The sequence below is a fragment of the Ursus americanus genome, chromosome 4 (genome assembly GCF_024610735.1).
Source record: "Ursus americanus isolate L20-20 chromosome 4, mUrsAme1.1.p, whole genome shotgun sequence".
NCBI lineage: Eukaryota > Metazoa > Chordata > Mammalia > Carnivora > Ursidae > Ursus > Ursus americanus.
The window spans coordinates 37,585,651-37,610,773 of NC_142130.1; the positions used below are offsets into that span (position 1 = coordinate 37,585,651).

General features: G+C 37.4%; 1 protein-coding gene across 2 annotated transcripts in view; it reads left to right on the forward strand.

The window, feature by feature from the left end:
• The window catches only part of GSK3B (glycogen synthase kinase 3 beta), a 201,072-nt gene that overhangs the window by 87,658 nt on the left and 88,291 nt on the right, over positions 1–25,123 (forward strand). The gene's annotated exons all lie outside the window — the stretch shown is intronic.

Sequence of the window (25,123 nt, forward strand, 5' to 3'; positions counted from 1 at the left end):
ATGAATTTTTAAGAATTTTCTTTTTTTAGAATATTTGTCTTTAGTTCTTTATATATATACATACATATTTTAAATCTTCTGTGTTCCTTATGTGCTTCTGGAGCCCCATGATAGTTCCACCTGTTCATTAGAGGTGGAAAATGATGTCATTTTAAGTGGAAGTATTGGAGGGAAAGGGGCAACAGGAATGGTTAGGACCAGAATGAGACTTAAACATAAGGAGGCAAGTTTAACCTATTTTTGGCAAGGGAAAAAGTTAGAAAGGTATAATATTACAGAGCTTGTTGTAAGTGGTCACTATTTATGATCATATTTAATTTTGTGAAAGCAAAAGATAATTAAAGGAGACTTTGTGCTGTGCATTCCCGTCCCTTTTTGTCTTTCTGTTCAGATGATGAAAGTAACTAATGTCGTTGTGCTCACTGGAGTTTGGAAGCACAGAAAGTCAGTTTCTTCTGTTTTACCTGCTTCTTTCTGCCTGTTCACTCTCCTTTCTTCCCAGATTCAATATTTTCCTTACATTTTTTACTTCATTGGTTTGGGTGAGAAGGCAGGGCAAATAATAAACCACTTAATCTTTTTGGCTGAACAAATATGACTTTGGATAAGTCCATTTGATATTTTGGACCTCAGACTTCTGGTATATACTATCTAAAGTTCCTAAATCCATAATTCCTCTTGATTTCTAAGCCCGGTATTCTTTTTACTTCATATAACTATTGCCCAGTGTACCAGTGTTTAATCATTTTCCATTAAATTTTATTTAGATTATTTCCTTACAAGTTCTTTTTTTCATGTCAGAGCCTGTAATATGGGAAGGTACCTATGTATTAAGCCATGATTGTGATATACTTCCTGTAGATACATAAATGTTAAATATTTGTATGTGTTTGTGTCAGTCATAGCTAATGTTTTAGCAACTGTAATTAGCAAATTGGCTCCTTAGTGACTCTTGTTTCTCAGGTGCTTGTATCAGGGACTGTAAGCCCTTGTAAGTATTTGAGCACTTTTGTTTCTAAAGCACGTTATGAGGTTCATGCTACCTTTTTTTTTTTTTTTTTTAAGCCTAGCAAACTGCCTGTTATGTCTTTAATCTTATCTGTTTTGACATGTCTTTACTTTTTCCTGTCCCTTCCCAAATAAAATTATGGAACATCTGTTATGTTCACAGCACTCTTATAATGGAATTTTGCATCCTCATGACTTTTTGTTATTAGATGCAAGACATTATAATACCCCAGGGAGGAAAGTAAAGGTCAGAATTATTTGTTCTGTGAACCACTGGATTACATGGAGATTGGCTTGCAAAGGCCTCCTTACAAATCACCTAAACATTTTCTCATGATTACTTTATTTATATAGCTTTCCCTGTATAGGAGACACTGTTTTTAGTACTTTACAAACATTAACTCATTTAATGCTTACCAAGATAAAGAGCAGAAAAGGAAGAATGTCAAACTTTTGAATATAAGACTCTATTTGTGGCAGCATCAAAAGGTTTATCTAGTTTTGGTCTGGTGAAAGCCTTGATCACAGTCTTTCCTCACCCTCACTTAATCCTGCCTTGGGAGTGACGGTGGACTGTTATCTGTGTACCCCAGAGGATGGATTTTCCTCCCTGCTGCTATTCAGAGCTGCTTATCATAAATGGTCTACAGATACAGAGCAATTGAGAAGACATTAAGGGAGGTTAACCAGAAGGACACTGAACCTCTGTCTACTATGAAAAAGAAATGTACTTTCTAATGTTTTATTTATCTCAGAACTTTCTCTTGAGCTTTCTAAATTTTCCAAAGTGAAAAAAAAAATTCCTCTTAATTTTGGATAGCTTTGTTAAAAAAAAAAAAATAGAAAGAAAAGTTGTGATATATTGCTGAAAATAACGATCCTTCCTTAACAAAAAAGAAAGGTTTTCTGAACATATGCAGAAATACACAGGTTCAGGACCTCCCATAATCTTCTAGCCACCAAAAAAATGATCTCTTCTTGCCCTACTCATGGTCTCTACTTCCGTTCTTCTGAATTGTTCTGGCAGGGCTGACATCACTCAAGAGACCAGGTAGTAAATTAATATGTCCCATATGTGAAGATGGGTTCAGCTCTCGAGTTGAGAGCTCAGGTTTGTAGTTACCTGTTCTAACTCTTATGAGTAGGTTACTGAGAATGAACTTGGAACTATGTTTTAGAAAAGGATCTAAATGTCTTAGGAAATTCTTACAAATCTTTAAAGATGATTTCTCTCTGAATATGACAGTCCTGTATTAGGTAGGCATTTTTCTAACAGAAGCATTATGTACTGCCTATATGTATATATTAGAAGAGTTTGGGGGGAGGAAATAATAATAGTTCGAGATGCCTCTGGGACATACAAATAGAAATTCCCATTAAGTAGATGCACGTATGATTTCATAGGTGGTAGTCTAGGTGGCAGTGGGGAGTGCGGTGCTAAGTAGAGAAAGGATACTGACAAGATTGCTTTGATGGAGTTGTGTAGCCATGTGGTAGAGCTCTTAGGAGTTCTGGGAGAAGGGAGAAGGGATGTTTGAAACCAGGACAGTAAAGAGCCAGCAGTAAGTATTGCCTGCTGATCCTAGGATGTGAGAACAGTCTCCATTTGGGAGAGCTGCAAAGAAGCCAGTGCCTTTGGGTGGGATCCAGGTTTTTGTCTAGGGCAAAGCAGTAAAAACAACAAAAAAACCTCTGTGAAGAGACTGGGATTCAAAACTCCATGAAGAGTTTCTTTTCGGAGTTGTCAGAGAGCTTAGGGGAATGTCCGGACAGGAAATCAATGGTCAGAACATGAGCCTAAAGGAGATGTGAGGAGGCAATTACGGGGACGATTTTAGAAATTGTAAGGAGGAGAAAGAGAAGAATTCAGTGTTTCAGGATTATAAGGGTGAAAGACTTAGTTGATGTATATGGGAATATTTCATAACTCTCTTATTGTCATCCTCATCTCTCCCTCTCTACCATTTTCTCAGTCTCTTCGATGCCTTTGTCTCTGTTTACTTTCTGGTTTCTGCTTCTTTCACTCTGGGTTCTGGGTCTCTATCTCTTGGTCTTTGGTGTTCTGTCCCTCTCTTTTGGTCTATGTCACCCCCTCAGATTTCTTTTCCCTCTTCAACTCTGGTATCTGTCTCTCTCTCTCTCTCTCTCTCGTTTACTTCCTATATGGATTTCAACCTCATTCTCTGGGTTTTCTGTACCCCTCTTTTATTGGGTTTCTACCCATTTTTCTTTGAATATCTGATCTTTCTGAGTCTTTGTATGAATTCTCATCTGTCCTGAGTGACCTTCATTCTCTTTCTTGGTGTTTCTTCTTTCTGAACCTATATTACTCCCTTTTTGGAAAATTCTAAAGAAGAAAAAATTTTCACTCACTATCCTGACTTTTGACTTCTACATTATCCATCTATCTGTCTATCTTATTTCATTTGTACATGTTTTACATAGTTGCATGAGTAATTATTTATGACTTATAAACTTTGAAGATCTCATAGAATTTTCCATTTTGCCTCATAGTATTTATAGTTATTGGCTATATAATATTCCATTGAGTTTTTGAACTGCATAATACTCCCTAACAATTCCCCCACTGTTATTTTTAATTTTAAAATGGTAGCTAAGCTACCCCAGGGCTTCATCATAATTTTTGTCTGTAAGCACTCTTCAGCTCTGGGTGAAGTAAGAGTAGGATTACTGCAATATTTGGCAAATATTTCCACTGACAACAGATTAACTGAAGGCTTATGTCTATTTTGGTGAACTTGTCTTTATTTTGCTCCACTCTGCCATTTTAAAGACTATTTTTCTTTAGGGTTTGTAAATAATCAGCTTTTAGCATGTAACTGGGGAAAGGACTAACCAGGGTAACTAAAAGAAGGGGGAATTAAGTCAGGACAGAGACCAGAGGTGTGACCTAATTATAATTAGTCTTAGTCATAGTCTTCTGGTTTGAATTATTAGTGTTTGCTATAGTAACTAGAGCATCTTGTAGTCAATTAGTATACTTTAGATTACCCAGTAGGTTTTAGTAACTCTGATTTAGTTCAGAAAAATTAGCACTCTTTCTCCTTGACCAGACAAAAATGGGGATTTTTGAATGTTTGGAAAGTCTAGGCTTATGATACTTTTGTGAGTTCTGAGTTTGTGTGTTTTTTCAATATCAATATTTGGCAGTAGAAGCTCCTTTTCCCCTAAACAAAATTTTATGAAGAACCCTATTCTATAAATAGAACAGATAAAAAGCAAAGTTGCTTTGGTTGAAACTAGGGTATGGGACCAGCTGACATTGTCTTTGCTGAGTTGCACCTCACCTCTGCTAGGATTCTGAAGGACGGATATAGTATGTAAACCACATTGTGTCTTTACAGGAGCCTCAAATTTTATTTAAATTAATTTTTTTTTTAAGAAAAATTTCTGTAAGTAACCTTACATGTGAAAATATTTTACCTGTGTTCATCATAGATTGATTACTTGAATAATAAAGAAATAGCCTTCCTTAAAAAAAACTCTCATCTACTTGCATGAGAGGCAGTAAATAGCAAGAATGACAAACTGATTTCATTCCTCATACCAACTTTGTTCTATTGATAGTAACTGTGTAGAGGGCTGTGTGCAGAAGCAGAAGATTCTACCACTGCTTCTGGGATCAGAGAGAACAATGCTGTGCTTGATTATGCCTATTTGTCACTAGCCTTGGAGAGGAAAGGGTAGGGGTGAATCTATTCTGAAAATTAAAGAACTCTGGCTTTGTAGCTTGGTTTACATCCCAGTTCTGCCACTTGATAGCAGTATGACTAGGCAAGATACTTACCTTAGTAAGCCTTTTTCCCCTTGTCATCTGTACAGTAGGGATTTTGTTAGAAAAAAAGTATAATAATGTTTAAGTGCTTTATCGTAGCACTTGGCATATAATTAACACTTAATAAACATTAACTTACTACTTTACAAATTGTTATTTAATAATAGCAAATACATATTGCACTTCCTATGCATCAGATATTGCTCTCAGCACTTTACATGTAATTATAACTCACTTAAAACTTATAGCCGCCCAGTGAAGAATGGGCACTGTTATTATCCCCCGTTTTATAGAAGAAACAGGCACTTGTAGTTAAGTAAGTACCTGAGAGTCATACAGCTACTGAGTGGCAAAGTTAGGAGTCTGGGCAGTCTTTCTCCAGGGTCTGTATAGTATGCTGTACTGTTTAGCATAGAATGTCTATTTCTCCAGGAGCAGTGTATTAGAAATATAACATTTAAAAATAACTCAGTAATTATTGCTAAACAAGGAGAGGTTGTACAGTGTCTACTTTGGAGAATTTTTAGAAAAGAATAAATAGCCTTTTGTTTTAGGACAATAATAGTAGTAGTAGTGATGATAATAGCCAAAATTTGTGTGATGCTTACTGTACACCAGGCATTAATCTAAACACTTAAACTCTTCTGTTTTTTTTGGAATAGCTTGTGAAGAATTGTTAATTCTTTATATGTTTGTTAGAATTTACCATTGAAACTATCTGGTCCTAGACTTTACTTTTTTTAAGTTTTTGATTACTGATTGATACAGTCTCTCCTTCTTACGTAGGTTTGTTGAGGTTTTGTATTTTGTTTTGAGTTAGTTTAATATTTGATGTGTTTCCTTGAATTTGTTGATTTCATGTAGGCTATCTAATTTGTTGGCACACATTCGTTCATAGTATTCTGCTTTGGTCCTTTTTATTTCTGTAAGGTCAGTAGTAATGTCCTCATTTTCAGTTCTGATGTTAGTTTTTTGTGTCTTTTTTGTCAGTCTAGCTAAAGGTTTGTAAGTTTTTTTGAGCTTTCGAAGAATCAGCTTTTGATTTTCTTGAATTTTTTTGGTCTCTATTTTATTTGTTTCTGGTCTATATTATTTCCTTCCTTTAGCTAGCTTTAGGTTTAGTTTCCTCTTCTTTTCTAGTTCTTCAGGATGTAAAGTTAGGTTATTGACTTGAAATCTTCTTTCTTAATGTAGGCATTTACAGCTCTCAATTTCCCACTGAGTGCAGTGAAGATAGCACTCAGAGGGTGGTATGTTGGATTTTTGTTTTTATGTATCCCAAGTGTATTCTAATGTTTCATTTTTCAGAGTGTGTTGTTTAATTTTCTTTGTCCTGTTGGTTAGAGTGATGTTTATTTTCCACACATTTGTTATTTTTTTCCTTCTGTTATTTATTTCTAGTTTCTGTTATGGTTGGAGAAGATACTTCATATGATTTCATCCATTTTAAATTTATTGAGATTTGTTTTGTTGCCTAATATATGGCCTATTCTGGATAATATCCAATGTGCACTTGAGAATAATGTGTATTTTTCTGTTTGGGGATGTAAATATAGATAGATAGATAGATAGATAGATAGATAGATAGATAGATAGATATCGTTTTGGTTTATAATGTTCAGATCTTTTATTTCTTTATTGCTCTTATATCTAGATGTGCTGTCCATTATTGAAAGGGTGTATTAAAGTCTCCATCTATTGTAGAATTGTCCATTACTTCCTTCAATTCTGTTTTTGCTTTATATATTTGAGATTCTGTTGTTGATACATTATATGTGCATAGTAGTTATATCTAAGTGATGAATTGACCTTTTTATCAAAATATAATGTCTTGGATGCCTATTATTTTTTTTTTTGCCACTGCCCCAGCTAGAACCTCCAGGACAAGGTTGAGAAGAGATGAAAGCAGACATCCTTATTTTGTTCTTGATTTTAGAAGGGAAAAAGTATTTAGTCTTTCTTTTTAAGTATGGTGTTAGCTGTGGGTTTTTTATAGATGTCACTTATCAGGTTTAAAGCAGTTCCCTTTTATTCCTAGTTTGTTTAGCATTTCATGGAATGTTGAATTTTGTCAAATTACATTAATTTTTTGAATGCTAAAACCTACTCGGCATTTCTGAAATTAATCTCATTGGGTCATGGTGTATATTCATTTTATACATTGCTGAGTAGTAGTTTTTTAGAGGAGTTTTGCATTCATAAGGGATATTGATTAGTAGTCTCTTATGAGTCCATCTCCCCCCCCCTCCCCACCCCATGATGGTTTTGGTATCAAGGTAATACTGGCTTCTTAGAATGAATTGGGAAGTGTTTTCCTCCTCCTCCTCTTCTTCTTCTTCTTCTTCTTTTCTTTTCTTTCTTTCTTTCTTTCTTTCTTTCTTTCTTTCTTTCTTTCTTTCCTTCCTTCCTTCCTTCCTTCCTTCCTTCCTTCTTTCTTTCTTTCTTTCTTTTTCTTCTTCTTCTTCTTCTTCTTCTTCTTCTTCTTCTTCTTCTGAAGGTTTTTGTGAGCTGGTATTAATTCTTTCTTGAAAGTTTGGTAGGTTTCTCCAATGAAGCCGTCTATATACTGGGGTACTTTCTGTGAGAAGTTTTAAAATTACTAATTTAGTTTCTTTACTTGTAATAGGTATATTTAGATTTTCTGTTTTTTCTTTTGTCCACTTTGGTATTTTGTCCATTTTATCTAAGTTATTTTACTTATTGACACGAAGTGTTTCATACTTTCCCCTTATTTTATTATTTTTTTTATTTCTATAAGGTCAGCTGTGATGTCCCCTCTTTCATTCCTGATTTTCATAATTTGAGTCTTTTTTTCCCCCTCGGTCAGTCTAGCCAAAAGTTTGTCAGTTTTCTCGTCGTTGTTGTTCTTGTTGTTTTATTTTTATATGAATCAACTTTTGGTTTCATTGATTTTTTTTTTCAATTGTTTTCCTGTTCTGTAAATCACCCATTTCTGTTCTGTTCTCTTTTATCATTTCCTTCCTGCAGTTTGCTGTGGGTTTATTTTACCCTTTCTTTCCTAGTTTCTTAAGTTAAGATTCTTGATTTGAGATCTTCTTTTTAATGTCACTGATTGGTCAAAGGTTGTACTTTGAGTTCCCTTAGCCAGTTATATTTTTATCCTTTACTATTGCATGTGTGAGTGACGTGGGTGCCGCTTCTCAGTTCTAAGAGTCTTGAGGGCGCCTGAGTGGCTCAGTCGTTAAGCGTCTGCCTTCGACTCAGGGCGTGATCCCGGAGTTCTGGGATCGAGCCCCACGTCAGGCTCTTCCGCTGGGAGCCTGCTTCTTTCTCTGCCACTCCCCCTGTTTGTGTTCCCTTTCTCTCTTTGTTAAATAAATAAATTAAATCTTTAATTAAAAAAAAAAAAAAACCAGAGTCTATATTTGCCACAGATCGAACCAGCTACGAGTGGCTTAGAATTTCTCCTCTGATTGCTCCTGAGAAGGTGCAGCCTTGGGCATTCACGTTCTTTCTGACTGCCAGGGATGAATATGATTTTATTTCCTGGAAGTTGCTCTTGGATCAGAGTAGCTTATTGTTCCGTGTTTGATTTGAGGTTGCTTGTAAATCCCTTATGCCAGTAATGCTTTTACTCTGTGTTGATATATCTGTGTACAACTTGGGGAATGCTTCAAGTCTCCCCCACATCCTGCACAACCTAGCACCTGTGCATATCCTTAATGACCTCCAGAGATGACTGTTGCCAGGTAGGCTCTTTTGGCTCTCTCTTTTCTTGTTTCTCTTCAACTTCTGGTGCCTTGCCTATTTGCAGGGACCTACCCATCCTCCACAAGGATCCCCATTGTTTTTAGACAATGCCCATAGGCATGACGTTTTCCCTACTGTGTGACAAATAAAAGTCTCTGTAGGCAGAGCTAGCCTGTCTTTCCCTCTGGACAGAATCCCTATTCTACTGCACTAGAACTCGGTGTGAAGACTCACTTTTTCTAGAGTAACACCCCCACTTTATCAGTGGGCAGTGGAGGATGGGCAGTGGCAGCCCCTGTTCTTCAACCTTGCCATTCCCAGCATGGGCGCTCTGCTGTATGAGCAAGTTAAAGGTGAGACTCTCAGGTCCCCAGCCTGCTATGCCTGGAGTAGAGCTTCTGACTTACTTTTGGGGAGTGGGTGGGGAAAGGGAGACACAGTCCTCTTGGCTCTGCCCAACTTGAATAGATCTTTTGCATCTTGGGACACAGCCTGTCCCTCCCGGGGTGAGACCATAGCCCCAGACTAGAGCTGAGAGGAGAGGAAGCTACCCATCTTATTGACCATACCTGTCTGGAGTAAGTACTGAATAGAGCTTCTCAGACATGGAAGTAGGATATTAGGGTAAGGGAGCAGGTCTTTACTAAAATGCCACAGACTCTTGCTGTTCTTATTGAGATTTGTTTCTTCATTTGCTGTATGCCCTTATAAAAATTACCAGATACTTCAAATGATTGTTTTTTATTCATTTTACCAGTTAAATTTTTGTTCTGCTGAGGAGACCTCATGTGCTCTCTACTCTGCCATTCCAGAAGTCCTGCTCTCCACTTTCTTTCTACATTTTGTGGACTGCTTAGTGAAGTTGTTATGCTGGGTAGAAAAAATGAATAAAATAGAGACTTCCAGCTATAGTGGGTGCATATTGTATTGTAGAGGGATAGACTGAAAAGTAATGATTGAACATATGCTGATTGTCTTCTGTTTTGTTTACTTCATCAGTAAATAAATTTTAAGTAAGCACAATAAATTAGTACTATTGTACTAAAATATTATAAAACATATATCAAAATAGATACTTAAAAACATCAAATAAATATAATATACCATATATATGATAATTTTTATCAGATTCATATTCTTAGAGATATTCTTTTGATTACTGTAGAGATTATTATATAATGTCTTAAATCATGAATAAAAACACTAAACTTTTTGTCAAATCTTATGATTCATAAAGTGCTTTTTTCTATGTATATTTTGCATTTTTCTCATTTAGTCATCTTGGTGCTTACAAGGTAGGTAATAGTACTATTTTATTATAAGTTTATCTTTGAGAATATCAAAGTCTAGTGTAATTAAATAATTCGCTCAAAGTTCCATAGTTAGTAACGAACCACAGGAGCCAATTTCAAATGTAGACTCTTCATCTATAAAGTCTGTGTTCTTCCAATCACCTACTCTCTCTGGATTCTTGAAGTTCATTTCGGTTTACTGGCACTATATAGTGTTTTACGTACAAGACGAAGTATAAGGTTTGTTTAAATGAGTTTGAAAAAGACAGGAAAAGAAATACACTGTAGAATGACACATGGAGTAACAATTATTTGGACTATGAACCGAAGTACTATAGAGAAAAGGAATAAATTATCCAGAAGCGTCAGCAAAGGAATTACGTAGGAGAAGTGATACTTATTCAGGAATTCTTTAGATAATAGGTATGTGTCAAATTAGAAGTAGAAGATGTTCAAGGGCACCTGGGTTAAGGGTCTGCCTCAGCTCAGGTCATGATCTCAGGGTCCTAGGATCGAGCCCCACTTCGGGCTCCCTGCCCAGCAGGGAGTCTGCTTCCTCTCCCTCTGCCCCTCCCACCTCCCTAGCTTGTGCTCTCTCTCTCTCTCTCAAATAAATAAATTAAAAAAAAAAATAGATGTACAGAATGTTTGAAAGGCTTGGTGAGGTTAAACAACATAGTCTGTGTAGAAGAAATACAAGTATTTTGAAATTTCTGGTACATAAATTATAGGAGTATGGTGATAGTAGTGGGAGGTGAGGCTGGGGATGTAGAAGTGGGTTCTTAAGTGATTGTTTGGGTCAAGTCAGCTCCCCTAGATGAAAAGAATTTTTTGTTGTTATTTTTTAATTAAATGAAATCTCAAGTTACGGAAATGGTGTACATATAGAAATGCTGTACAGAGTTATAGCTAAGTGTATACATGGTCTGGTTTACAAAATACAACTCCATTTCTTTTCCTTCTCTCTTACCTTCCTTTGTGAAAATCACTGATAGCAGAGAATTTTATTTACAGAAATAAAAAGGTTGCCTAAATAACCCCAATTTATTTCTTCTTTAAAATTGTATTCTATTAAAGTGGTATTTTCATTCTGTATGAACATTTTGCTGATGAAATGCTGACATTTTAGGTGAGAGTGAGACCTAGAGAATGAATATATAGGTAATGTAAAATTCTTGAGGTAGATGAATTATCAAGACCTCTTCATGAATTATAAAGGTTATAATACCAAATATGATGATAACTGTTGTTTGCTTGAAGATGTAAATCTAGGAGTTTCTTTTGAATATCAATTACCACCTTGTTTTTATATTATTGTAATATTTTAGTGACACTAAAATATTATTACAATGCATATTGTAAAAAAATTGAAATAACACGGGACGGGTAGATAGAAGTAAAATCTTTACCCTGATCACTAAATCCTCAAATCCTTCCTATAGAGGTAAATTTCCTGTATGCAAACATATGCCACATGTTAATGTAATAATATTCATATCATTTTTAACATGTTGCCCCTCTTTTCCCCAAAATATAACAATATGGCATTTTATGTCTATATGCACAGACACTGCACCCAATTTTCCCCTATTGTTAACATATTAGTAAGGTTACATTTATTACAATTAAATCAATATCAGTACATTATTATTAACTAAATTCCATAGTTTATTTAGATTTCCCTAGTTTTTATCTAATGTCTTTTTTCTCTTCCATGATCCCATTTAGGTTACCACATTATGTTTAGTTAACTATGTCTGTTAGGCTCCTCTTGACTGGCAGTTTTTCAGACATTCTTGTTTTTGATGATCTTGACAGTTTTGAGGAGTACTGGTAGGCTGCCTCACTATTGGAGTTTGTTTAATGTTTATCTCATAATAAACTGGTTATTTGGAAAAAGTCCACAGTGCCATTTCATCACATCATATCAAGGGCACATAGTATCAGCACAACTTGTAGCTGTTATTATTAGCCTTGACCACCTGGCTGATTTCACATTTTTCAGTTTTTTCCACTGTAAAGTTACTCCCCCTACCCACCCCCTCTGCATGCTCTATCCTCTGGAAGGAAGTCACTGTGCACAGCCCACACCTAAAAGGGAGGAGTTCGTTCTCCTTAAGAGCAGATTGGCTACATAAATTATTTGGATTTCTTCTGGTTAAGAGATTGTCTTTTCTCCCCATCTTTTAATCTTTTAGTCATTAATTTATATCATGTGGACTCATTTGTTTTATACTTCGGGTTATAATTGAATACTATATTTTATTGATCAGATTGTTTCAGCTTTGGCCTTTGGGAGCTCTTTTCAGTTAGCTTCTGTGCTGCTTTGGCATATCCCATTAATGTGGGCTTTTGTTTTGTTTTGTTTTTGAGCATGTCTTTACTTCCTGGCTTGTAGATTATTATTAATTTCTTGCTCTCCACAAATATTCAACAGTCTTTGTGTGTTCATATGAATAGACACACATTTTCATACACGTGATTCCTAGAAATGGCACTGCTGAGTTGAGTTGGATGTCCGTATGTCTTTGCTTTGGGATGAATATATTAGCCCATTGATTTCCCAAAAGGTTGTAAGAGTTTGGGTTTTCACCAGAAGTGTGTGACGGTGCATATTGGACGTGGCCCCATTCCAATACCTAGTTTTCTCATACTGAATTTTCTTTTTTTTTTTTTTTTTAAGATTTTATTTATTTGACAGAGATAGAGACAGCCAGCGAGAGAGGGAACACAAGCAGGGGGAATGGGAGAGGAAGAAGCAGGCTCACAGCGGAGGAGCCTGATGTGGGGCTCGATCCCGTAACGCCGGGATCACGCCCTGAGCCGAAGGCAGGCGCTTAACCGCTGTGCCACCCAGGTGCCCCCTCTCATACTGAATTTTCTTTTCCAATTTGATAGGTGAACAGTGGTAGCTCATTGTTATTTTTATTATGTATCTTTAATTATGAATGGGGTTACATATCTTAATTTTTATTGGCCATTGGTAGGACCATTATTGGCCATTTGTTTATGTCCTTTTTCAGTTTTTTTCTGTTGGAATGTTACTCTTTTTATATTGACTTACGTCATAATTAATGAGCTGTTTGTATTTTAAACAAAAATTAGTCCTTTGTCATATGTAAGCAGAAATATTTTTGCTAAATGTCAAATTTTTTTTAAAGATTTTATTTATTTATTTGACAGAGATAGAGACAGCCAGCGAGAGAGGGAACACAAGCAAGGGGAGTGGGAGAGGAAGAAGCAGGCTCTCCCAGCGGAGGAGCCTGATGTGGGGCTCGATCCCAGAACACCGGGATCACACCCTGAGCCGAAGGTAGAAGCTTAACGACTGAGCCACCCACGCGCCCCCACTAAATGTCAAATTTTTAAAATTATAGTTGACATACAGTGTTATATTAGTTTCAGTGTACAACGTAGTGACTCTTATATGCACTACAACATGCTCACTACACCTGTCACCATACAAAGTTATTACAATATTATTGGCTATTTTATAGTTGAAGTTTGTACCTCCTTATCCCCTTCACCTATTTCACCTGTCTCCCCATTCCCCTCCCATATGGCAGCCATCAGTTTGTTCTCTGTATTTATGAGTCCATTTCTGTTTTGTTTGTTCGTTTGTTTTATTTTTTAAATTCCACGTTTAAGTGAAATCATATGGTATTTGTCTTTCTCAGTCTGACTTACTTCACTTAGCATAGTACTTTCTAGGCCCATCCATGTTGTCATGAATGGCAAGATTTCATTTTTTTTTTTAATGGCTGAGAAATATTCCATTGTGTATATGTACCACATCTTCTTAATCCATTCATCTACTTATTGATGGACACTTAGGTTGCTTCCGTATCCTGGCTGTGGTAAATACTGCTGCAATAAACATAGGGATACATGTATCTTTTTAAATTTGCGTTTTCATTTTCTTCAAGTAAATACCCAGAAATGGAATTGCTGGATTGTATGGCAGTGCTTTTAATTTTTTGAGGAATCTCCATACTGTTTTCCACAATGGTTGCACCAGTTTACATTCCCACCAACAGTGCACGAGGATTTCCTTTTCTCCACATCTTTGCCAATACTTGTTATTTCTTGTCTTTTTGATACTGACTGGTGTGAGGTGATATCTCATTGTGGTTTTGATTTGCATTTCCCTGATGATTAGTGATGTTGAGCATCTTTTCATGTGCCTGTATGCCATCTGTATGTCTTCTTTGGAAAAATACCGATTCAGGTTTTTCGCCCATTTTTAATTGGACTATCTGGGTTTTTTGGTGTTGAGTTGTTGTATGAAGTCTTTATATATTTGGGATATTAACCCCTTCTCAGATCATTGCATATATCTTCTCCTGTTCAGTAGTTTGCCTTTTTGTTTCATTGAGGGTTTCCTAGTCCCAGTTGTTTATTTTTTCTATTGTTGCCCTTGCCTGAGGAGATGGATCCGGAAAAATTTTGCTAAGGTTGATATCCAAGAATGTATTGCCTATGTTTTCTTTTAGGAGTTTTAATGATTTCTGTAAGAAAGTAGTTTAGTTTCATTCTTTTTCATGTCCAGATTTCCCAGCATCATTTATTGAAGAGTTTGTCTTTTCCCCAATGTATATTTTCACCTCCTTCATCATAGATTAATTGACCACATAGGGCAGGTTTATTTCTGGGCTCCCTGTTTTTTAAAACCATTGATCTATGTGTTTATTTTTGTACCAGTATCATACTGTTTTATTAAAGCTTTGTACAAAGTACAGTTTGAAATCTGGGATTCTGATACCTTCAGCCTTATTCTTCTTTATCAAGATTGCTTTGGCTATTCGGGATATTTTGTGGTTCCATAAAAATGTTAGGATTATTTCTTCTAGTTCTTTGAAAAAACACTCTTGGTATTTTGATAGAGATTACAGTGAATCTGTAGATTGCTTTGGGTAGCATAGACATTTTAACAGTATTCATTCTTCCAGTCCTTGAGCATGATCTGTCTTTCCATTGTTTGTGTTGTCTTTAATTTCCTTTATCAGTATTTTATAGTTTTCAAAGTACACGTCTTTTACCTCCTTGGTTAAATTTATTCCTAGGTATTTTATTCTTTTTGATACAATTATAAATGGGATTGTTTTCTTAATTTCTCTTTCTGCTACTTTGTTATTAGTGAATAGAAATGCAACAGATTTCTGTATATTAATTTTGTACCCTGCAACTTTACTGAATTCATTGATTCTAATACTTTTTGATGGACAAAAATATTGTCATTTTTAAAATTTGGCTCTGGTTTTGTTGTTGTTTTCTCAGAAAGTAGTGTAAAAGTTTTACATTTTTTGTGATCTAATTGGCATCATTTTCCTTAATAGCTTATAGATATTTTGTCCTCCAAGATTGCAAACACACTCATGTTTTCTTCTGGTAGATTTAATTAAAAAAAAAAAAACTTTTGATAGTTTGGTATTTATTTTGCGTTAATGGTGTGAGATGAGGATGAAGCTTGCCATAATCTTGTTGTATGCCAAGTATTTATCTCCCTTTCCCCATCCCAAGCAAAAGAATATTTCCCTTTTCCTACTCCACACCCACTTTATTGTTAGTGTTATTCCCATCTCTAGCCAGCCTGGCACACATATTGGAGAAAAGGTATCTATTTTCAGGTTTTTTGTTTTTTGTTTGTTGGGGTTTTTGCTAGTCCAAGTTCCCTCAATTCTGAGGAGAATCCTCGGCTATCATGATACTAGGTTGAATGTCTTATTGCTGGGTTCTATGATATGCTGCTTCATATCCCATCACATTTTTAGAATTATAGCATGATTCTACTTAAAACTGTAGCCTCGAGTAATTTTGTTTCTTTGACCTCAAAAATCATCTGAGGATAAGAGTGTAATAGTAGTATCTGTTATCCAAATGTAGAATGAAGTTGTTCCAGTTCTTGTTTAATTGTTGTCAAGTGTGATTGAAATATTGTTATTTAAATTTCTTCTTGAATGAATACTTTAGAGTGAAGTTCATAGAGGAGTGGTTAAGAGCAGCTAAAGAGTAGTTTATTAATAGAAGTGATAACTAGGAAAACTGAACCACTGAGAGAAAGACTCCCTAAATTGTACCTTATGCAATTTTTTGGAGATTTTTTTTTTTAAAGATTTATTTATTTGAGAGAGAGAGAGCATGAGCAGGGGGAAAGGGAGAAGCAGACTCCCTGCTGAGTGCAGAGCCTGATGTGGGGATTGACCCCAGGACCCTGAGATCATGATCTGAGGCAAAGGCAGATGTTTAACTGACTAAGCCACCCAGGTGCCCCCAAAATGACATCTTTTAAATGTATATGGTCATTTACACTGTGCCTACAAAATGGACAGAGCTTCTCTATGGTTCTAAAGAAATTGCAAGTTTTTGGTAAGAAATGGACTGAATAAACAAAGTATGAGCAAAGAGATAGGTTTATGTTAATCTGCAAAGTAGTAGTCTAAATATCATTTAAGCCCCCCATATTTCTCATAGGGTAGTATTTTAGTATTTCAACCTATAGCAGACATGGTTTCTTTAATCTTCCTTTGAGGTATTCTGCTTTGTTAATATTATAAATAAAATACATTGCCTAAAAATGGATATCATCAATATGTCAAATGAAGCCTGAACTGTGCAAAGCAGAGTGGAATTATCTTTACTGATCCGAACACAGTACTTGAGCTGTAACCTAATATTGCACTAAGGTTTTCATTAACTGCAGCTCAATGTTGAATGCCTTTTAAGTTCTCTTCAGTTAACACCTCTCATTTATTTTTCAGCTGAATTACTGTCAAGTCTTATCTGTCATTCTACATAATAAATTGATACTCTGAGTTTAATCATAGGGTTTTGTATTATATTGAAGGTTTGGCTTAGGTTTCCAGACTATTAGAGTTCTTTAAATTCTTATTTGGTCTTCCATTTTAAGCCATTCATAGGTTTGTGTCACTCTTTGGTGGTTATGTTAAAGTCAGAAATTATAAACTGACTGCCAAATTTATCCCCTGGCGTGTTTTATTTGGCTAGCACATTCTGTTAATATTTTTATGAATTAGGATACTTTTAGTTATGTTTTGTACTGTCTATCTGATTTATCAACCACTACCCCTTACTGTACTACACACTTTGGCTTCACACATTTACATTTGTTGCTTAGCCAGTGAAGGCATTTGCTTTCGCAACCCCTAATATATGAAATCATTTGAAAATATTGATTGGGACAAGAGAAGGACAGAGCTTGTAGTCCTACAACTGGAAACCTTCCTTGAACTTGACATTTATGTTTTCAACTTTTTATTCTTCATTTTTGGTATGATTGTTTAGCAAATGAATTAAATTATAATACAGTGCTATACTACACATCTTCAGGTCATTCATAAATATATTGTGATTAACTTTGTCAAATGATTTATTAAAATCAGGTTTCTTGATTTTCAGCATTTGTGTTAATGATCTTTCTGAAACCCAGGACTAACCATTCCTTCATTTCTCTGTACATACCCTTCGGTACCAGTTTGGTATTCTATTTATGTATTCCTTTTAGTAGACCTCATCTTCGCTGGGATCTTCTTGTCTAAATCTTGATCTCTGAAATTTTCTTCTCTTAGCTTGCAGCATTACTTTTGCTGCCTTTAGTTCTGCGTATGACCTTATTTCTTATTTTACAAGAAGGAGGGTCATCAGACATACACTCACTTTACTTACATTTCTTTCTAACCTAATCGCTTATTTTAGATGTACAGGAAGAAAAACGTGGTATCATTTCCTTCTAAAGATGATAACTGTGAAAATCTGAATCTTTACAATTTGCCAGGTAATGTGCTTAAAGAGCTTTTTATAGATTATTATAATCTCAAGACAGTCTTTTAAAATAGATGCCATTGTTAGCATAATTTTTTTTATTTTAATGTTTTTTTATTATGTTAGTCACCATACAGTACATCCCTGGTTTCTGATGTAAAGTTCGATGATTCATTAGTTGCGTATAACACCCAGTGCACCATGCAATACGTGCCCTCCTTACTACCCATCACCAGTCTGTCCCATTCCCCCACACCCCTCCCCTCTGAAGTCCTCAGTTTGTTTCTCATAGTCCATAGTCTCTCATGCTTCATTCCCCCTTCTGATTACCCCCCTTTCTTTATCTCTTTCTTCCCCTACTGATCTTCCTAGTTCTTATGTTCCATAGATGAGAGAAATCATATGATAATTGTCTTTCTCTGCTTGACTTATTTCACTTAGCATTATCTCCTCCAGTGCCGTCCATGTTGTAGCAAATGTTGAGAATTCGTTCTTTCTGATAGCTGAGTAATATTCCATCGTATATATGGACCACAACTTCTTAATCCAGTCATCTGTTGAAGGGCATCTCGGTTCCTTCCACAATTTGGCTATTGTGGATAATGCTGCTAGGAACATTGGGGTGCATATGGCCCTTCTCTTCACTACGTCTGTATTTTTGGGGTAAATACCCAGTAGTGCAATGGCTGGGTCATAGGGTAGCTCAATTTTTAACTTTTTAAGGGACCTCCACACTGTTTTCCAGAGTGGCTGTACCAACTTGCATTCCCACCAACAATGTAGGAGGGATTCCCTTTCTCCACGTCCTCTCCAGCAATTGTTGTTTCTTGCCTTGTCAATTTTTGCCATTCTAACTGGCGTGAGGTGGTATCTTAGTGTGGTTTTGATTTGAATTTCCCTGATGGCTAATGATTTTGAACATTTTTTTCACGTGTCTGTTAGCCATTTGTATGTCATCATTGGAAAAGTGTCTGTTCGTATCTTCTGCCCATTTTATGATTTATTTGTTTCTCGCATACTGAGTTTGAGAAGTTCTTTGTAGATCTTGGATACCAGTCTTTTATCTGTAGCATCACTTGCAAATATATTCTCCCATTCGGTGGGCTGCCTCTTAGTTTTTTTCACTGTTTCCTTGGCTGTGCAGAAGCTTTTTATCTTGATGAAGTCCCACAAGTTCATTTTATCTTTTGTTTCTCTTGCCTTTGGAGATGTGTCATGAAAAAGGTTGCTTTGCGGGGTGCCTGGGTGGTGCAGTCGTTAAGTGTTTGCCTTCGGCTCAGGGCGTGATCCTGGCGTTCTGGGATCGAGCCCCACATCAGGCTCCTCCACTAGGAGCCTGCTTCTTCCTCTCCCACTCCCCCTGCTTGTGTTCCCTCTCTCACTGGCTGTCTGTCTCTCTGTCAAATAAATAAATAAAATCTTAAAAAAAAAAAAAAAAGAAAAAGAAAAAGGTTGCTTTGGCCGATGTCGTAGAGGTTGTTGCTTATGTTCTCCTCTAGGATTTTGATGGATTCCTGTCTCACATCGAGGTCTTTCATCCGTTTGGAGTTTATCTTTGTGTATGGTGTGAGAGAGTGGTCAAGTTTCATTCTTTTGCATGTAGCTGTCCAATTTTCCCAGCACCATTTATTGAAGAGACTGTCTTTTTTGCACCAGATGTTTTTTCCTGCTTTATCAAAGATTAGTTGCCCAAAGACCCGAAGGTCCATTTCTGGGTTCTCTATTCTGTTCCATTGGTCTATGTGTCTGTTTTTGTGCCAGTACCATGCTGTCTTTGTGATCACAGCTTTGTAGGACAGCTTGAAATCCGGCAACGTGATGCCCCCAGCTTTGTTTTTCCTTTTCAACAATTCCTTGGCGATTTGGGGCCTTTACTGGTTCCATACAAATTTAAGGACTATTTGTTCCAGTTCTTTGAAAAATGTCCTCGGTATTTTGATCGGGATAGCATTGAAAGTGTAGATTGCTCTGGGTAGCATGGACATCTTAACTATGTTAATTCTTCCGATCCATGAGCATGGAATATTTTTCCATCTTTTTGTGTCTTCCTCAATGTCTTTCAAGAGTGACTTATATAGTTTCTAGAATATAGATCCTTTACGTCTCTGGTTAAGTTAATTCCAAGGTAATGTATGGTTTTTGGTGCTATTGTAAATGGGATGGATTCCCTAATTTCTCTTTCTTCAGTCTCATTATTCGTGTATAGAAATGCAACTGATCTCTGAGCATTGATTTTGTATCCCGCCACATTACTGAATTGCTCTATAACTTCTAATAGTTTGGGCGTGGATTCTTTTGGGTTTTCCATATAGAGTATCATGTCATCTGCGAAGAGAGACATTTTGACTTCTTCTTTGCCGATTTGGATACCTTTTATCCCTTTTTGTTGTCTGATTGCTGTTGCAAGGACTTCTAGTACTATGTTGAATAATAGTGCGAGAGTGGGCATCCTTGTCGTGTTCCTGATCTTAAGGGAAAGGCTTCCAGCTTTTCCCCATTGAGAATGATATTTGCTGTAGGCTTTTCATAGATGGTTTTTATGAGATTGAGGAATGTACCCACTATCCCTACACTCTGAATGGTTTTAATCAGGAAAGGATGCTGTATTTTTGTCAAATGCTTTTTCTCCATCAATTGAGAGGATCATATGGTTCCTGAGTCTTTTCTTGTTGATATGATGTATCACGCTGATCGATTTGCAAATGTTGAACCACGCTTGCATCCCAGGTATGAATCCCACTTGGTCATGATGGATAATCCTTTTAATGTACTGTTGGAGTCTGTTAGCCAGGATCTTGTTGAGGATTTTGTCGTCCATATTCTTTAGGGAAATCGGTCTGTAATTCTCCTTTTTGAGGGGGTCTTTGCCTGGTTTGGGGATCAAGGTAATATTGGCCTCATAGAATGAGTTTGGTAGCTTTCCTTCTGTTTCTATTTTTTGAAATAGCTTTAGGAGAATAGGTATTATTTCTTCTTTGAATGTTTGGTAGAATTCCCCAGGAATACCGTCCGGGCCTGGAGTTTTGTTATTTGGAAGGTTGTTTATCACTGACTCAATCTCTTCATAATTAATTGGCCTGTTTAAAAAATCAATTTATTCCTGTTTCAGTCTTAGTAGTTTATAGGATTCCAGGAAGGCCTCCATCTCTTCCAGATTGCTTAATTTATTGGCATATAGCTGTTGATAAATGTTTCTAATAATCCTTCCAATTTCATTGGTGTTGGTCGTGACCTCTCCTTTTTCATTCATAATTTTATTAATTTGGGTCCTTTCACTATTCTTTTGGATAACTCTTGCCAGTGGTTTGTCAATTTTATTGATTCTCTCAAAGAACCAGCTTCTAGTTCTGTTGATCTGCTCTGCTGTACTCCTGGTTTCTAATTCATTGATTTCTGCTCTAATCTTGGTCAGCTGCTTCCTCGTGAGTGGATTAGGCCTGTCCCTCTGTTGCTGTTCCAGCTTCTTGAGGTGAGAATATAAAAACTGCATTTTAGATTTTTCTGTTCCTTTGAGTGAGGCTTGGATGGCTATGTATTTCCCCCTTAGGACTGCCTTTGCAGTATCCCATAGGTTTTGGACCATTGTGTTTTCATTCTCGTTGGTCTCCATAAATTGTTTAAATTGATTTTTGATTTCCTGGTTTATCGAGTCATTCCTGAGCAGGATGGTTCTTAGTTTCCAAGTGTTTGAGTTTCTTCCAAATTTTTCCTTGTGGTTGAGTTCCAATTTCAGAGCGTTGTGGTCTGAGAATATGCAGGGAATAATTTCAGTCTTTCGGTATCAGTTGAGACCTGTTTTGTGACCCAGAACATGGTCTATTCTTGAGAATGTTCCATGGGCATCAGAATAGAATGAGTATTCTTTGGTTCTGGGGTGTAGTGTTCTATATATATCTATGAGGTCCAACTCGTCGAGTATGGCATTCAAAGCTCTTGTTTCTTTGCTGATTTCTTGCTTAGGTGATCTGTCTATTGCGGATAGTGGAGGGTTGAGGTCTCCTACTATTAGTGTATTTTTATCTATATGTCTCTTTATTGTGGTTAAGAGTTGGCTTGTGTATCTTGCTGCTCCCCTGTTGGGGGCATATATATTTATAATTGTCATATCCACTTGTTGGATACATCCTTTAAGAATAATATAGTGCCCTTCTGTGTCTCTAACTATAGTCTTTAGTTTAATTTCCAATCTGTCTGATATGAGAATTGCTACCCCAGCTTTCTTTTGAGGTCCATTGGCGTGAAAGATGGTATTCCATCCCTTTACTTTCAGTCTGAATGTATCTTTAGGTTCAAAATGAGTCTCTTGTAGACAGCAAATGGATGGGTCATGTCTTTTTATCCAATCTGCAACCCTGTGGCGTTTATGGGAGCATTTAGGCCATTTACATTGAGACTGATTATTGAGAGAGATGATTTTAATGATGCCATGTTGCCAGTAAAGTCTTTGTTTTTATAGGTTGTGACTTTCTTTTCTGTATCACTCTTGGGGCCTTTTTACTTTTATAGAACCCCCCTTAATATCTCCTGTAGGGCTGGTTTCGTGGTTACGAAATTGGTCAGTGACTGGCGATTCTGGGAGGTCTTTATTTTTCCCATCAATTCTGAATGACAGACTTGCTGGATAAAGGATCTTTGGCTGCATGTTTTTCTCTGAAAGAGCTTTAAAAATGCCCCCCCCCCAACCCTTTCTCTCATTCCAGGTCTGTGTAGACAGGTCTGACGTAATTCTGATACCTTTGCCTTGGTATGTGAGAAATTTCTTTGCCCTCGCCGCTTTCAATACTGTATCCTTGGATCTAATATTTGTGAAATGCACTATGACGTGACGTGGTGTAGGTTTGTCGTGGTTGAGCTTGGGAGGGGTCCTCTATGCCTCTTGGACACGAATGTTTGTTTCCCTTGCTAGATTAGGGAAGTTTTCAGCTACAGTTTGTTCAAATATCTCTTTTAGACGTCTACTCTGTTTTTCTCCACCCCGTTGGGGATGCCGATGATTCTTACATTGGAACGTTTCATTGAGTCAGTAATCTCCTGTAACCTACATTCCTGAGTGTGGATTGTTTTGAGTCCAGATTCTATTTTAGCTTTTTCTTCTACTAACCCATCCTCCAATTCGCTGATAACGTTGTTCTGCCTCATTCACCCTGGCCGTCAGAGCCTCTAGTTTTGACTGCATTTGGCTCATAGAATTTTTAATTTCTGCCAGATTCGCTCTCATTTCCTCCCTTAGAGATTCTATATTCTCATTAACATTTTCGTTAATACTTTTTTCAAGTCTACACATCATCTTGACCATTGTTACTCTGAATTCCATTTCTGATAATTTGGTTATATCCATATCTATTAGTTCTTTGGCAGAGGCCACAGACTCATTGTCTTTTCTTTGCTGGGGGGGATTTCTCCTTCTTGTCATTCTGATGAGGAGAGGTTGCGGGGTTGTCCAGAGGCCAAATTATTGACCAGGACCCAGGCCGTGCGCCCTTGTTTTATAGGGATCTTAGGGATGTGGGCTTCTTGATTTTTCAGCCTGTCTTCTGGCGAAGGGGCCTGCCTTGCCGATACTCAGGCAACCCTGTTTGAGTAGAGTCTCCGTGTCCCCTGCGAGGGGGGATGGGGATTGGCACACTGTGAGCCGGTATTTCCAGGCTTTTGTTCTCTGGCGGCTTTCCCTGGCGGTTTGCTGTGCCTCTTCTGAGAGTCAGAGCAGCAGTGGCCGAATCTCAGCCTCTGTCTCAGAACAGAGGGATCTCGGACCGTTCTCCACTGATGTTCTGGCCACTTTAACTCTGTTTCTGTTGGTGATGCTCAGCCCTGCAGCGTCCCGGGATGTGTGCCCCACACCCGGCGTCCCAGCCCTCACTTCCAGGGCTGGCGCGTCTCTGTCCTTTGTGTTTCTAACACCGCCAGCTGCCAGCTGCCCCCGTGCTCTGAAGCTCCGGCCCTCAGTCTGGTCGCTCGCGTTCCCCAGCTCACGGTCTCAGTCTGCTGTCTCGCAGGTGCCGTTGGCGAGTCCACCCGCTCCCCCGTGCAGGTGGCTACCGCTTCCTGGCGCCCGAACACGGCGGCTCCCTCCCCCTTCCGTTTATCTTCCGATATCTGTGCACGGTTTCACGGCTCCCTGCTTCGAACCTCAGTACTCAGCGCTGGAGATGTTCATTTGTAGAGATCCAGATGTATCTTCCTGCATCTCAGGCTGATTCCGTGGATATTCAGGCTGGTCTGGTACCTATCCAGCTCGACTCAGGGGACCGGCTGAAAAAGGGGTCCCCTACTCCTCTGCCATCTTAACTCCCCTCCATTGTTAGCATAATTTTGTAGGAAACTGAGTCTGAAAGAAGTTAAGTAACTTGCTTGTGGTCACAGAACTTGTACTATCAGAGTTTGGCCTTACATACTTTGTGCGACTAATGCTAACCTTGCCTTTTAATTGCACTGTCTACTACTCTGTGTTCTTGTTTCTCATTTCTCATGATGTTTTAGAACATTGCTTTATCAGTTATCCCTTTTCTTTCCTTTCTTATCACTTTATTCCATCCTTTTATTCCATCCTTATCCATTCAGCCTACAAATAAATTTGGGTCTCTTTTAGCCATTTAAAAAATAAAATGAAAAACACACCAACAATTCTCTACAGTCTCTCTTCGATTTTGCCTCTCCTCAAGTTACCAGCTCTGGGCTTTCTTTTTACTTTCACCATGAGGGATTTTGTAAGAACAAACTAAATTAGCTGCCTCGTATTCCTCACCTGTCATCTGCACACTCTTGATCTCATTATAGGTTGGTTGCTACTGACACCATGGTCTGAAACTACTCTTTCCAGGACCATCACTGAACCATGATATACCAGATCTAACAACCTTTTCAGTCCTTATCTCCTGCCAATGAAACACTTCGCTGTTCCACATCTCGTCATTATTGAAATTTCCTTGCTAAAAAGCAAGGCATTAAAAAATGCCTCTTAGTTCTCTTTCTTAGTCTTTACAAAGTTGTCCCCTAATGTAATCTCCTTAAGTTTGTGTTTTCCAGGATTCCACACTCAGTCTTTTCTCACTCTCTTACTGTACACATTCTTCTGAGGTGAGTGAGGCTGTTCTCATCGTTTTAGCTATTGTCTAAATCTCTAGACATAACTCCATTCTTCTTTTCTTTGTTCTGACTTGACCTGTGTTTCTAGCTACCTGTGGAGCATAGCCACCTAAAATGTTCTGAGATCCGAGATCCATTAAGTAAAAGTTAAAACTTTTTCCTTCACACCTTTTTTCCTTTTTATGCTTTCCTTGTTTCCTTACCTGCCCAGTCGCCCAAGTTTAGAGACTGTTTAATTAATCCAATTTTTTTGTTTCTCAGGTTCTCTATTATTCTGATGTTTAGGTAACCAATATACCTGCCCCTCCCAACCTCCCTTTTCTTTCCGTCCTTACTGCCTAAGCCCTAGTTTAGGTCTTGGGTACTTGCAGGAGGTTTCTAGAAGCTCACACTGTTTTCACTGTCACCTTCCGTCTTACCCCCTCTCCATACTCACTTTTCATAGTGCTGT